The 16,790-nt window shown below is 34.4% G+C and overlaps 1 pseudogene across 1 annotated transcript; it reads left to right on the top strand.

The window, feature by feature from the left end:
• The first annotated feature begins 13,334 nt into the window (after positions 1-13,334).
• On the top strand, positions 13,335-13,849 carry LOC306670240 (ferritin heavy chain-like; annotated as a pseudogene). The gene has a single exon. The product of its transcript is annotated as a ferritin heavy chain-like (transcript).
• Positions 13,850-16,790: the final 2,941 nt, after the last annotated feature.

Below are 16,790 nucleotides of genomic sequence, written 5' to 3'. Positions count from 1 at the left end.
TTAATGTTAAGAATCATATGATTATATCAATAAATGCAGAAAAAGCCTTTGATAAAATATAGCACCCTTCATGCTCAAAACAATAGAAAAAATAGGGATAGTAGGAATATACCTCAACATTGTAAAGGCTATATATGCTAATCCCATAGCCAACATTATTCTAAATGGAGAAAAACTGAGAGCATTCCCTCTAAAAACTGGAACAAGACAGGGATACTTTCTTTCACCACTTCTGTTCAACATCATTCTTTAAACTCTAGCCAGAGCAATTAGACCGGCCAAAGAAATTAAAGCAACAGAAATAGTAAAAGAAAACGCAAACTATCACTACTTATAGGCTGATGACATTATTCTATATTTAGAGGATCCAAAAAATTCCACCAGAAAACTTCTAGAACTCATACATGAATTCATCAAAGTAGCAGGATATAAAATCAATACTCAAAAATCTAATACATTTCTATTCATAAGTGATGAATCTGCAGAAAGAGAAATTAGGAAAACTACCCCATTCACAATAGCATAAAAAAAAATCCTGTACTTCAGAAACAATCTAACAACCTCTGCAATGAGAACTACAGAACACTAAAGAAAGAAATTAAAGAAAACATTAGAAGATGGAAAGATCTCCTATGTACTTGGATAGGCAGAATTAATATTGTCAAAATAACCATACTACCAAATGCACTATACAGATTCAATGCAACTCCAATTAAAATTCTAATAATGTACCTCATAGAAATAGAGAAAGCAATTATAAAGTTTGTTTGGAAGAATAAGAGGCCCGAAATAGCCAAAGAATCCCTAGCAAGAAGAGTGAAGCAGGAGGCATCACAATACCAGACCTTCAACTACACTACAGAGCAATAGTAACAAAAAAAGCATGGCATTGACACCAAAATAGACAGGTGGATCAGTGGTACAGAATAGAGGACAAAGCGACAAACTCACATAAATACATTCATCTCATTTTAGGCAAAGTTTTCAAAACCATACAATGAAGAAAAGATAACCTCTTCAACAAATGGTGCTGGGAAACTGGAAATACATTTGCACCAAAATGAAATTAAAACCCTATGTCTTACCCTGTACAAAACTCAACTCAAAATGGATCAAGGACCTAGGAATTAGATCAGCACCCTGCACCAAACAGAAGAAAAAGTAGGCCAAATCTTCATCATGTTGACTTAGGACCATACTTCCTTAACAAGACTGCAAAGAACAAGAAATATAAGCAGGAATCAATAAATGGGATGAATTCAAACTCAAAAACTTTTCTCAGCAAAGGAAACAATCAACAATGTGAAGAGAAAGCCTACAGAGTGGGAGAAAATCTTTACCACACACAGTTCAGATAGAGCACCACTCTCCAGAATTTATAAAGAACTCAAAAAACTTTACACCAAGAATACAAATAACCCAATCAATAAACGGGCTAAGGAATTGAGCAGACACTTCACAGAAGAAAATTTACAAGCAATCAACAGATATATGAAAAAATGTTCAACATCTTTAGTAATAAGAGAAATGCAAATTGAAACCACCCAAAGATTTCATCTCAACCCAATTAGAATGTCTATAATCAAGAATACAAGTAACAATAGGTATTGGCAAGGCTGTGGGGAAAAAGGTACACTCATTTGTTGCTGGTGGGGTGGCAAATGGTGCAACCACTCTAGAAAGCAGTATGGAGATTCCTTAGAAGACTTGGAGTGGAACCACCATTTGACCTAGTTATCCCACTCCTTGATCCATACCCAAAGATCTTAAAATTAGCATACTAGAGTGACACAGCCACATCAATGTTTATAGCAGCTCAATTGGCAATAGCTAGATTGTGGAACCAACCTAGATGCCCTTCAATAGATGAAAGGATAAAGAAACTGTGGTATATATACACAATGGAATATTATTCAGTCATAAAGAAGAATAAAATTATGACATTTGCAGGTAAATGTGTGAAGCTGGAGAAAATCATGCTAAGTGAGATGTCAATCCCAAAAAACCAAAGTCTGAAATGTTTTCTCTAATAAGTGGATGCTGATATATAATGGAGTGGAGCAGGTAAGGGAAGAATGGAGGAAGGATGGCGTGTGTAGAGGGAAATGAGGGGCAGGGGGGAAGGAAAGATGGTGGAATGAGACAAACATCATTACCCTATGTACATGCATGATTACACAAATTGTGTGAATCTACGTTGTATACAATCAGGAAATGAAATTGTACCCCATTTATGTACAATGAATCAAAAACTAATAATAATTTAAAAGTCTCTGGGACAATATGAAAAAAAAAAAAAGAGGAAAATGTATAGCATTAAAAGTGCCTACTTTAAAAAAAATAGAAATTGCAAATAAATTATATATTTCAAATAAATAATGTCCACATCCAAGTTAATTCCAAAATCAGTAGAACACAGGAAATAATTAACATGAGAACTGAAATTAATAAAATTGAGAATGAGATTTAAAAAAAACCCACATCAATGCAACATAATTTGTTCTTGAAATGACAAATAAGATTGATAAACCCTTATTCAAACTAACCCAGAGAGAGATAAGACCCAAGTAAACAAAACTATATATGAAAAAATGAGATATCATTAAAGATACTTTTGAAATCCAGAAGGGTCATTAGAAACTATTTTGAAATTTATACTTAAATATATTGGATAATCCTAAAGACAAATTTCTAAATACATATGACCTGCACAGACTGAATTAGGAGGATATAGAAGACTAATCTGATCAATATCAAGTAAAGCAATTCATACGAGCAATTAAAAGCCTCGTAACAAAGAAAATCCCAGGAACTGAGGGATTCTCAGCTGCATTCTACCAGACCTTTAAAGAACTAACCCCAGTCTTTCTCAAATTATTCCATGTAATTGAAAGTGAGGGAATTCTCACTAATAAATTCTATGAAGCCAGTATAACCTTGATACCAAAACCAGACAAAGACACATCAGGAAAGAAAACTTCAGACTAATACCCTTGATGAACATAGATGCATTTTTTTTTTTATTTTTGATACCAGAGATTGAACCCAGGTCTCCTTAAAAACTGAGCCACATCCCCAACACTTTCTATAATTCTTTTTGAGACAGGATCTCACTAAGTTGCTTCCATCCTTGCAGAGTTGCTGAAACTGGTTTTGAACTTGTGATCCTCTTGCCTCAGCCTTGCAAGCTGCTGGGATTACAGGCATGTACCATCAGAAAAAAAAATTGTAATAAAATATTAGCAAACTAAAATATTAGCAAAAATAATAAAAATATTATTTTATTTAATAAAATAAAGATATTTTATTAATATTTCATAAAATATTAAAAACACATCAGGAGGATAATATGCCATGATTGAGTGGGTTGCATCCCAGGGATTTCAGTTTTGTTTTAACTTATGCACATCAATAAATGTAACTCATCACATAAATAGAATTAAGGACAAGAATTATATGATCGTTTTAATAAAGCCGAAAAGGAATTTGATAAAATTAAGCATCCATTCAGTTAAAAATTCCAGAGAAGCTAGGGATAGGAGAAACTTACCTCAACATTATAAAGGCTATGTGTGACAAACTTAAAACCAACATGACACTAATGGAGAAAAACTGAAAAAATTTCCTCTAAAATAAGGAATAAACCAAAGATGTCCATTCTCTCAATTCCCTATTCAATATAGTTCTTGAAAATCTAGCCAAAGAAATCAGGTAAAAGAAGGAAATTGTAGGGATTCAAATAGAAAAGTAGAAATCAAATTATACATCTTTGCAAGCAACATGATCCAAAGTCTACAAAACCCAAACAATTCTACCAGAAGACTTCCAGAGATGATATATAACCCATTCACAATCACCTCAAAAGATAAAATAAAATACTTGGGAATTAATCTAACCAAAAAGTTGAAAGATCTCTACAATAAAAATTATAGAACACTGGAAAGTGAAATTAAAAACAAAACAAAACAAAAAAACTCAAGATGTAAACAATTCTCATGTTCTTGGATAAGTAGAATTAATATTATCAAAATGGCCATATTACAAAGACAATATACAGATGCAATGCTACCCCCATCAAAATAACAATGACATTTTTCAATGAACTAGAAAAAAAACAGTCCTAAGTTTCGTTTGAGACAATAAGAGAAACAGAATACCATCTAAAATTATACTACAGAACTATAGTAACAAAAAAAGCATGGTATTGACCTCAAACTAAACATGAAGAGCAATGGAATAAAAGACTCAGAGACAGTTCCTGATCTGATATTTGACAAAGTTGCCAAAAATATGTGTTGGCAAAAAAATAATCCTTTTAAGAAATGGTCCTGGTAAAACCAGATAGCAATATGTAGAAGAATGGAATTGAATCCCTATTTCTCACCAGCACAAGTCAAAGTCAAGTGGGTCCAAGACCCACTGGGAATTATACCAGAAAATTTGCAAGTGATAGAAGAAAACATAAGACCAACATTCCTACATATTGGTTCAGGCACTGACTTCCTTAACAAGACCCCTAAACCTCAAGAAATAAAAATAAGAATTAGTAAGTGCAACTTCATCAAATTAAAAAATCTTCTCACAACAATGGAAAAAATTAAAAACATGAAAAGAGAAGTTGCATAATATAAAGAATTTTTTCCAGTTGCTCCTCTGAAAGACAATTAATATCTAGAATGGAGAACTCAGAAAGCTCAGCACCAAAAACAACAAAATAATCTTATCAATAAATGAGCAAAAGAACTAAAGAGCTATTTCTCAAAAGAAGAAAACAAATGGCCAACAAATATATGAAAAAATATTTACCATCTCTATCCATAAGGGAAATGCAAAACTAAGATTTCATTTTGCTCCAGTTAACATAGAAATTATCAAGAAGAAAAATAATAATCATGCTGGTGAGGATATGAATAGATTGGCACACTCATACATTGTTGGTGGAACTGCATAATAGTATAGTCATTATGGAAAGCAGTATGGAGCTTCCTCTAAAAGTTAGGAATGGAACAACCAAATGACCTACCTATCCCACTTCTTGGTATTTATCCCTAAAAAAACAAACTCAGCATACTATAGTGAAACAGCACCATCAATATTTACAGCAGCAAAATTCACAAATATCCAATTTGTGGAACCAGTCCAGATGCCTGTCATAAATTAATGGATATAAATTAATGGATTAATATAAATTAATGGATAAAAAATATATATATATATATTATTTGAGGTCTCACATTTTCTTTCCTTGTAACATCCTTGACAGTGCTGGTATCAAGGTTATACTGGCCTTATAAAATGAATGGGAAATATTCCCTCATTCTCTATTCTTGCCAATCGTTTGGTTAGAATTGCATTATTTCTAACCTAAATATTTGGTAGAGCTAACTAGTGAAGACACTGATGATATGGCCACTAATTTAAGACCCAAATGACAAGAAATTATCACATAAAGATCTGGGAGTAGAGTTGGGGGGATAGTAGGCAAGGTTGAAAGAATAGAATGATTATTTCAAAGATTCTACATGGAAACAAGTTGACATATTTTAAAACCTCCAGAGTCTATGAATGTTCTTTTGTGATACAATTACTTAAACTATATGTACATATTATATACAGTTTATTATATATATAATATATATTCTATACACACACACACACACACACAAATGGAGTTTTATTAAAGCATAAAGAATAATGGCTTTTGCTAGTATGTGAATGCAACTGGGGAACATTTTGTTATTGAAATAAGACAGAAAATAAAGGGTTGGATGTTTTTTCTTATATGCATAAGTTAGAACAAAATAAAAAGGAAAAGGGGGATAAGATATCATATAGATATAGGGAAGATCAGTGGAGTAGAAGAGGGAGGCAGTATAAGAGGGGAGGAAAGAGGAATGAGAAAGGGGCAGAAATATGGAATGAAATTTTTTTAAAATGTCCTATTTTCATATATAAATACACCACAATTAATTTCAATTTTATGTATAAAGCACTAAACAAAAATAAACTAGTGAAAAGAAGATCAGTAGCAAGAGTAAGGAGAACAGGGAAAGGAAGCAGGGGAGATAGAGAAGGGGGTGCCCCAGAGACTGAAATGGAGTGGAATAAATTCCATGAATGTATGATTTTGTCAAAATGAAGTCAACTATTACATATTTCTATAATCCTCTAATATAAAAGGTTATTGTTAATCATGTTTCAAAATGTACATGAAAATGTTCTGTAAATCATTTTTATAGAGCTGTAAATGCTGATAAGATTATATCCTTGTGGTTGCTATTCAGGCATTTTAAATTACAGGTTTAAAAGGAAAAAAGAAGTCACTATAAAAATTGCCAAAGAAAACTGCATGGTCAAAATAACTATTAAAGTCAAATTGTGGTATATTCATGAATTTTCCAAAAGGCTTAATTCTGATGGTGAATAGATAGGTGGAGAGAGATAATAATGTTTTGGAAAGTTAATAGTGCTGTTATAAGAAAATCAATGACAAAGCAATGCTAATATTAGTTCTGAAGTAGTATACTGCAGAGTACATCCAGATTGTTATCTATGAGTAAAAATTTCCTTATAGAAAAAAAGGCCATGTACAGAAGCAAGGAATTACTAGTAGAGCTTTGTAGTGCCTCAATAAAATATTGCAATGTCATTGCTATTTGCCCATCAGTAAATGAATTAAAGAAACCTGCCATATTTTTAGCTCATTTTGAAGTATTTATTTAGCATATTATAGGTGGACTATGTACAGCAAAGTGATGATCTGGGACTTTACCCACATCCTCCAAAGCTATTTACCCAGTCATTGCTGACTGTGGAATTGTGAATCATTCTGACACTTAGCCCAGGGTTTTATTTCCCTATTAGATACCAGGTGCTCCGAAGGCACAGCCAACATAGTCAGGGTTCTTTTTTGTTTTCTTTTCATTTATTCAACAGTCATTGAATCTATTTCATGTGAGGAATTATTCTGAAGACAGTTATACCAAAGTGAATGAAAATTACATGATAATTATTCTTATGAAGCCTAAATTCTAGTGGAAGGAGACTGAAAATAAACAGATTAGAAAATTAAACAATCATCTGAAATATAATAAAATGGCATTGTTATATGGAAATTTGTAATATACTTGATATAAAAAGAATCAGAGAAAACTGATCTGAGCTAATAAATTAATCCTGGAATTGAATAAGACTGGAGAAAGAGTTACATGAAGAGGAGAGAGATTTGAGAGCAGGGAACATAAATTTTGCTGTTATTAATATGGGAAAAATATTGCCCTGATAGCAGATTTCAAGGAATGAACAGACACCATTATGGATAGAGTGAGAGATGGGAAAATAGATATGAGAATAGAGAAGTAAAGCAGGACAAATCCTAAAGGACTATACATGGATTGGAGGAGGTAAGAATTTGAATTTATTTTAATAAATAAATTTAGTTTATTAAAGTAAATTCAAATAATCAAGTAAAGGTTTTCTACTTTTAGGTATTTATTTTTATTTTGAACCTTTATTGAGATATAATTCAAAAACCATAAAATGCACTCATCCAAACGATACAATTCAATGGTCATTATTATGATCGTAAAGTTGGAAAAGTACCAATATAATCTAATTAATGTTTTCATACACAACTTGAAACCCTATGTGTATTATTATTCTCACTCTATACCCTTCAATTTCCACTGGGCAGGAGGTCGGGGAGGCCTAGACAAACTCTAATCTGCCAATTTACCTTTTGTTTCTACATTTTCTTATCTTGGACATTTTACTTAAATGGAATTATACACTATGTGGTATTTTATGACTGGCCTCTTTTACTTAATATAATATGTTCAAGATATCCATGGTGTAGTATACATCATGTGATCCTTTCCTTTTTATTGTTGAATAACATTCCTTTTTATGACTATGTCACATGTTTTATACAATCATTACTTGAGGAGCATTTTGGATTTCTACTTCTTAAATAATATAAATAATGGTGCATCCCTTTTAGCCTTCCTTGTGGATGGTTTTGAATATATTTATTCCAATGAATATGATCTTTTTTTTCTCATGGTGGTTTTGATTTTTATTTTCCTGATTACTAATATTAGTAATATTTTCCCATTCTTACTGGTCATTAGCATAACTTTATTGAAGGAATATTTATTCAAGTGCCTTTCCAGATAGTTTAGGAACACTTTGTCAGTATCTTCTTAAAATGTAGTTGGAATTTGATATGGGTATCTGTTCACTTTATTTTTCATTGTCTTTTGTTTTTTTTTTTCAGCGGGGAATGTTAATGGTAATGGCTGAGATGGAGAAAAGTAGCAGAATTGATATATAATTTAAGAGAAAATCTGATAAACTTTGCTGTAGCATTAGATTTTTACATACAAAAACAGAATGAGGGATGGGAATGTAGTACAGAGGTAGAGCGCTTGCCTAGCATGTACAGGCCCTGGGTTCACTCCCCAGTACCAAAAAATTAAAAATAAAAATAAAAGTCTACTATTAATATTAATAAATATACATTCAGAAAAAATAAAAATAGATAAATAAAAATAGGACTGGATTTAGGTCCATATCCAAGATTATGCCTTAAATGGAAGATGAGAAGCATTAAAACAATGAAAGCAAAATTAGATAATAGGCTTCAATCATTTAAATTAAGCATTAAGACTGCTTATTCTTTTCCCATTCAATTATTTGTGTATTCTTTTCTCAATTATCTTAGCACTCCTATACACTAAGTTAGAGGTGTCTGTGGAATAGAATTGTGATACAGACAAAAAGTGTTTGTGGAGTTTATAGAAAAGGGTGGGATTTCTCAATGAATATGTAGTACATATCAGTAAATAAATTGTGTTCCATTACAAAGCATCAAATCACTCAAACAATACAACCAAAAATCATGAGTAGGGCCCTAAAAGTCTCTTCATGGAAAGAAAAGCATTTAAAGTTTTAATTAACAAAACAGTCAAGGGGTGGGTGGCCTCTGAAATTGAAAGAATGAAAAAGTTTGTTCATTTAGAGAATATTTTAATAACTGTGATATCAGTGTTAGTTGTTGAACAACAGAGCTGAATGTATAAAGAAATGTGTGCTTCCTATGTGGAAATATATAACCAGTTTTTAATTATGTAAGAATAGTAAATGGGAATTTTTGGTAAGTAAGCAAGATAATATGAAGCATTAAGTGAATCATGAGAAAATCAAAATCAAAAAAACAGAAAGCAGATAAAAAGGACGATTTCTGGAAGGAAATCAATTATTTGTACTATTGTTGTTTATGTACAATGTAATAAAATTGCCAGTGTATTTTTTTGTGTTCTCACTTTACTTACTCAAAGAATTAGCTTCCATGTTTGTGCATGGAAAATTTTGTTACATCTGAGGTTTTACCACTGATCTTTAAGATATAAAAAGTCCTAAAGAAACTTTCAGAAACAGGCACAGAAGTCTCTATTTAGAAAGTAGAATGTCTAAGTCTAAGTCAAATAAAAGTTGAATTCCCACAGGAATGTAGCCAGGTAGAGGGGAATTGAGACAGGGCAATTCTTTCTTACAGAGGAAATTTTCTAAGCTGAATTTGATATCTTGAACTCTTTCTAATAGTTTCTTATATATAATCCTTTGTCCTCAGAAAGGTTGCATTGACTCTGCCTGGGATGTTCAACCTTTTCCTATTGCAATTGTTTAGATTTGGTGAAAGTATATCTAATTCAATTAATAATTCATAAATCCTCCTTTAGTTCTAAGTATCTAGTGGTAAATCTCTGCTCCTCCCCCACCCTTTTTTTTTTTTTGTATTTCCATACCCCTTTGGGACTCAAAATGACCATATATACATTGTCAATTCACTCAGCACTAATGGATGCTTTGTTTATACAAACGTTGAGAGGACAATCTGTTCCTTATTCCCACTATTCTTATTGTCTTTTACTATTTTGTTTTAATATAATAAAATACCTAAGGCTACGTGCTTTATAAAGAAAAGTGAATTATTTATTTCACAGTTCCAGAGGGTGCAGGAGCATGGTGCCAGTATCTTATTTGCTCTAGTGAGGGATTTCTTACTGCATCACAACATGCTACCTCACATTATGGTGAGAGTATGTATGAAAGGGAGGGATAACATGGCAAGACAGGAATCAAGAGAAAGAAAGCTAAAACAACTGAACTGATCTATAATCACCCATTCTCATGAGAAATAATCCTCTTCATGAGCAACAGACCAGCACTGATTCCTTCCAAGATTGTTTTTTCCCCAGTGACTCAATGACTTGCAGAGACATGTTTAAGCAGCTCTAAGATGGTGGCTGGCGTTGAGCCAAGAGGTGGCGCATAATTAGTGTTAATATGGAGGCGCGATCTCTTATGATCTTTTGCCTAATTAGTTAATATCTCCTTTGCACTAGTGGTCAACAGATGCTCCTCATTCTTTCTTGATTGGTACCGTGGGGCGTGCTTCAATTGTGCTAATCCTAAACTGATTGGCTGCCTTAGGTATATAAGACATTCTCTTCACCTGGCGGGGGTCGCAGGTTGCAGGTCACGGGCCGCCAGCTGCAGGCCATACGCCATACGCAGCACCCCGCACCTCCAAGAAGCTACCCACCTTTAAGAAGCAGTAGACCTTTGATAAGCGTAGCCTCTCTGAAAGCATAGCACCTCTAAAATTAAGCAAAGCCTCTCTTCCTCTCGAAGCCTCTCTTCTTCTAAGCAAAGCCTCTCTTCCTCTCAAAGCTTCTCTTCTCTAAGCAAAGCCTCTCTTCCTCCATAAACTAGGGAACAAGCAAGTAAGCAAGGAAGCAGCTCAGAAATAGAAGTAGTTCATTCCCAGTCCACCTCTGATTCCTTCCCGCCAGATTGTTGCTGCAGGCAGCAACAATGACTTTCTACCAAGAGCAACTCCAAAAGTTCTACTACCTCAACCTTGTCATACGGGAGATCAGGTTTCTAGCACATGAATTGGAGACATACTCGCTCAACCATGTCTGGGCAATTGAATATATTTATAGACACTACTGAAGTTAAGCAAAATTTTTTGTATTTTAGTAGGGGTCACACCTTTGACTACCATTTCATTTTCTTTACCACTGCGCACTGCGCACTGTAATATATTCAGGGTCTCCCAACTGCAAGGAATTGATTTAAATTTTGTTATTTCTCTTCTTGAAGTTGCTCTTACTATTTTTAAGGTTAGGCTGCAACACAGTACTCTTGCCAAAGAGAAGAGATTCAGATGACAATAACTGCTCTCGGTTTTCATTTTCCTCTCATTTCACTAGATTACAGTGAGTTGTCAATACTATGTGGAAAAATTTCCTGCATTCTCATTACAAATTCATCTCATAGTGTTTTTATTTCCATTTTTTTAATCTGACAGACATTAACCTTGATTACCTATTCTATGTGGCGTTGGCACCAGATGAAATGGAAGCCAAGATAATCTCAGTCCAACATTGTCCATTTGTTTTCAGGATGGAAATTCTTAGATGACCACAGGACTCATTTATCCTTAGTATATATTGCAATAGCTGTGATTTTTGTATTTGATATATTAACATTAGACAGAGAGAATAATATCTAATCTAAATATTGAGGAAGGTATTAAAAATAGGCAAACAAAGGGTACAAAAATGGAATTTTCCAGATGTAGGTCACAGGAGAAATTTACAGAAGACAATGGTGACAAGAGTTTTTAAATAGGAACTCAGCACAGGAAACAGAATTCAAGGTAGTTATTTTAAGCAAGAATTTTAATAGAGGAACTCAGAGCTACTTAGATAACAAAAGGAAATTGTGTTAGTCAGCATTTTGACATAAATAAGTTAGAGAGGAAAGATTTATTTTAGCTTATGGTTTTAGAGTTTTCAGTTCATGGTCAGCAGGCTTTATTGCTTAGGTCCTGAGGTGAGGCCAAACAATAAGGTGGAAGAGTGGAGTTGAGTGAAAATCTTCACTTCATGGCAGTCAGGAAGCAGAGGGAGAGCAAGGGGACAGGGACAAGACATAATCCCCAAAGTCATTCTCCCACAGAAACTCTCCTTCAACTAGGCCCCACCTTCTAAAATTTCCACCACCTTCCAATAATACCATGAAATCATGAATCTACTGATGAGGTGTTAGCTTTCCTGATCTTACTACTCAGCAAAAGTCACATCTCTGAACATTGCTGCATGGGGAACTAAGTCTTCAACACATGATAGCTTTGGAAACAGTTCATGTCCACAACCATCACAGGGTCGCATCCTCAAATTACTTCCAGAACTGTCACATTGATCCATTGTAGTTGCCTCTATATTTGAAACCAATTTGGAACTAGGTCAGAAACAAGAAGGCACGACCACTCCCTGGAACTGTTACAGTATTAGAGGATGGATATTGAGTCTTTAAAAACCCAGAAATATATAGAGTATATGTATTATATATTTGGAATAATAAGCACCCCAAGATGACTCACTGTGCGTATGAACTATCCTGGAAATAAGTAAGGCATGCAGCAAGAGGGCTACAAACACAGTTCTATTTTCTATATCTCACATGACTGAGCCTAAGTGGAAAAGATATATTTGCAAGTGACTCTTGAGAATGTGATTAAAGAAATTGCAGTCATTTGAAGGACTGGAAGATCGAATGTTTGTTTTGGGTATATACCAAATTGTGTCCCTCTACCACAAAATTCATATGTTGAAATTTTAATCTCTAGTACCACAGAATTTAAATTTATTTGCCAATATATGATTATCTTTCTAAAGGGAATTAGCTTAAAAAGAGGCTATTAAGATGCGGTCCTAATCCACTATTTTTTGTGATCTTACAAGAGAAGGAAGAGACTCCAGTGGCATGCCTACAGACTGAGAGAGCTAGTTGAAGAGGCAGCAAGAGGCCAGCATCTGTAAGCCCAAGAGAGAGACTACAGAGGAAGTTAATCCTACTCAAACCTTGATCCTGGACTTTCCGCCTCTAGAACTGTAAAAAACTAAATCGCTTAAGCGACCAGTATATAATATTCTGTTATTGTAATCCTAGCAAACTAATAAAGTTGGTTGGTTGGAGCTGATTTGGGTTGAATGTTTCAGTGTAAAAGATGCTCACTGAAATGCGAAAGATGCTGGAAACAAAAGGACGTGGGAGGCCACACGTTCTTGGCCTGGAGTCCGGTGGTTTCCTGCTTCAACGGTGCCTGGACAGAGCGCGAGGGAGCCCGGTGCTCCACCTCTCGCCTGCCGATCGCCCAGAGCTAGCAGCCCCTGGCCACTGCTCACAGCGCCATTGGACTGCCCCAAGGCCTCGCTGCCGCTGCAGTGCCTCTCTTCAGCCACCGCCTCTCCTCAGCCCCCATGTCAACCGCATCCCCCTTGCAGGTGCGTCAGAACTACCACCAGACCTCGGAGGCCGCCATCAACCGCCAGATCAACCTGGAGCTCTACGCCTCCCACGTCTACCTGTCCATGTCTTCCTACTTCGACCGCGGGGATGTGGCTTTGAAGAACTTCGCCAGATACTTTCTTCACCAGTCTGGTGAGGAGAGGGAACATGCTGAGAAACTGATGAAGCTGCAGAACCAGCGCGGTGGCCGCATCTTCCTTCAGGACATCAAGAAACCGGACCCTGATGACTGGGAGAGTGGACTCAACGCCATGGAATGCGCTTACCACTTGGAAAAAAGGGTGAACCAGTCTCTTCTGGAACTGCACAAACTGGCCACTGACAAAAGTGACCCCCACTTGTGTGACTTCATTGAGACTCATTACCTGAACGAGCAGGTGAAATCCATCAAAGAACTGGGTGACCATGTCACCAACTTGCGCAGGATGGGAGCCCCAGAATCTGCCTTGGCAGAGTATCTCTTTGACAAACACACCCTGGGAGACCTGAGAAGGAAAGCTAAGCCGTAGGCGGACTCCCCATAGTCCTGGAAGTGACTTCCCTGCACCAAGACTATGCATGCATCTTGGGGTTACCTCACCTTTTCTACAAGTTGTACCAAAATATCCACTTATGTTCTGTAATTTGTTCAGTTCCTTCAAATAAAAAAATTGATAACCTCCCCCCCCCAAAAAAAAACAGGGTAATTTACAGAAATGCACCATTAGAAAAAAAATATTATTTATATTTTGTATCTTAACAAATATTCTAATATTCGTCGTTTCACAGTGTCACTGAGCCTGCATGTTGAGGTAATTATACGAAATAAACAGCTATATTGAAGATAATTCTACACCACTATTCTCAACACATTCTGTAGTGAGTTCTGACCAAAAAACAAAAACAGAAACAAAACAACAACAACAACAAAAAAAAAAAACCTAAAAAAATGTAAAAAGCCGCCTCTAGTTCCAGTAATTCCAATAAAATATACGGTATAACATGTAGGGCTTCAATTTTACTTGAAAGTTTTTTTTTTTTTTTTTTCTTGAGAGGTAAAATGAGAAGTAAATATTAGCAGATAACAAAGAAATTTAAAAGATATTTTGGTATTTGTACAGAAACACAGTGACACTTCTTTAGACTTATTATATATAATAAGTACAAGTCCTAACCAGTAGGTATTGGAACAGATTCAGTTATAGTAATGGAATCTTCATTGTAAGTAATTTGCTTATCTGATTGTTGTTTGCTAGGATGTGCTGAATTTCACTTTCTTTAATCATAGTCTTAGAATGGTTAATTATTTATAATATCCTCCTGAAAACTTGTGACAAAGTCATTTTATCTAACTCTATTCCTAAAGAGGCCAATACACAATTAATTGTATTTAGTGATGGATAAATCCACCTTGTTTTCCTTTGAGACTCATCAACTCAGTGGTTGAAATTAAAATTAACCAGAAGGGCAGTTGGAAAATGTGAAACACAGACTTAAACATTCCCTTCGTATAAAAATGTGAGTTCAAATATAATTATTGTGGTATAAATCAAATAATATGCTTTGTAATCATGAAATTTCATTGTGGGTAGTTTACCTATGTTTCCCCAACTTAGAAAGATTATTGAGTTCTTCAAGAAACAATTGCTGGGATGGTTATTCTAATATTGAGACAAATAGATTTGCATTGCAATGTAATTTCAAGATTGTAATGTCAGCCCAGTCAGGAAATTGATAAGAAAAACACGCTTCACAGTGTATTTACATTGTAGATATTCACCACATATAATTAAGCACACAATTAGTCTATGGTAAAGGCCAAGAATTTCATTCAAGAAGCCTGAGAATAAGGGCTTTGTAGAGCAGAAAATACTAGCATATGGTTGGACAGCAAAGATTTCTGCACAAGACATCCAGGCTTTCTATTAAGATATTCATGCAATAGAGGAAAGGAATTAGAGTATAGGCATCCAGTGCATTCACACTACATTATTAATCTGACATACAGCAAATGGGATGTTAAAATATCAAAATCAGAAACCAGGGTAGAATAAATTTCAAACTCTCTTGGTAAATGCATTAGAATATCTTTGCTTACTTTGAGGACTAGTTTCAAATTTTGAAGGTACAAGGAAGAATATGCTTCATAGAGTAGAAATGTTTTCATTACTTGTGAATCAATTCCTGGTTAGATAATAGATTAATTTGTGATAGACTATTTGAATTATTTTCATGAGAAAAGAAATCACAGTTTTTGTTGTTGTTATTGTTGCTGTTTTTCCTATAAGATAGATACATTGTCTCCATCTTCCAGATGTATCATTTGACTCACAAACTTCTATGGAGATTACCATTATTATTATTATTCCAAGGCACATTTTATTCAAGCTATTAAATTCAGATATATTTTAAAATTCATGTAGAATATCAGATCTTTCAATATATTGCTCTTTTATTTAGACATGATATAGATAAGAAATTGGTCTGTATAATATCAGGTCTTTGTTACAGTTGTCCCACAACATCTACCTTTATTTAGGTTGTAACAGAAATTTTCTTACAGAAAAGAAAACATTAGAACAATCATACATATATAATTACATTCACATTTCATCATTTCATCATTTCTCCCAAATTGCTGGGCCATCTATCATGTCTAACTAGGTGAGGCATCTGCCTTGCAACAGACTCTGACCACCATAAGTGTAAGTGATTCAGACAGCATTCCTACTCATTCATATCCGAGATCTCTTTTAGGATGCTTCCTTTGATTTTTTCAACAGGGAAGAGTCCTTTTATGTGTTTTATCCAACCACAGGCATGTGTCCTAATTGCATTACTTCTCACATTGGACAAAAATGAGTTGCCTAATCCATTCCTTTTCCTCATCTTCTTAAGTCCTATCAGTTAGAAACATATGCCAAGTGCTGGGATTAGATTATGAGCATCATTTCATATCACCTTCAAAAGACTACAGTATGTATACTACAATCATAATATTAATGAAGAGTGTGTAAGGATTCAAATAATTTTAAATAATTTGTCCAAGTCAGAAGACTCTTTGTGAATGAGAATGTAACAAACCTCAGAAGTCAGATTCATCTCTGAAATTCCTAGCTACTATGCTTCTTCCCTTGATGAGAGGCAACGAACATGAGCTGAACATTCAATAAACATCTGACATACATATTTGCAGAATGAAGAAAGAGTCCATGTAAGTAAATATCATCTTCTTAATGTCAGTGATTTCACTATATACTATTTTAATTAATAATTTTAAGTTCATAATATATTTATCTAAAATATTAAAGTTTAAACAACTTAAAATATTAAGTGAATTATAGTTCCAGTATCCAGAACTTTGGTTAGTTGATGTTTTTCAACATGCAAACCTTGGCTCACATTGTCATTTCTATGTAGAGGATTCT

The sequence above is a fragment of the Sciurus vulgaris genome (assembly GCF_902686455.1).
Source record: "Sciurus vulgaris genome assembly, chromosome: 9".
Taxonomy (NCBI): domain Eukaryota; kingdom Metazoa; phylum Chordata; class Mammalia; order Rodentia; family Sciuridae; genus Sciurus; species Sciurus vulgaris.
The sequence above is the reverse complement of the archived record's forward strand: the minus strand, read 5'-3'. Positions and strand labels throughout refer to the sequence as shown.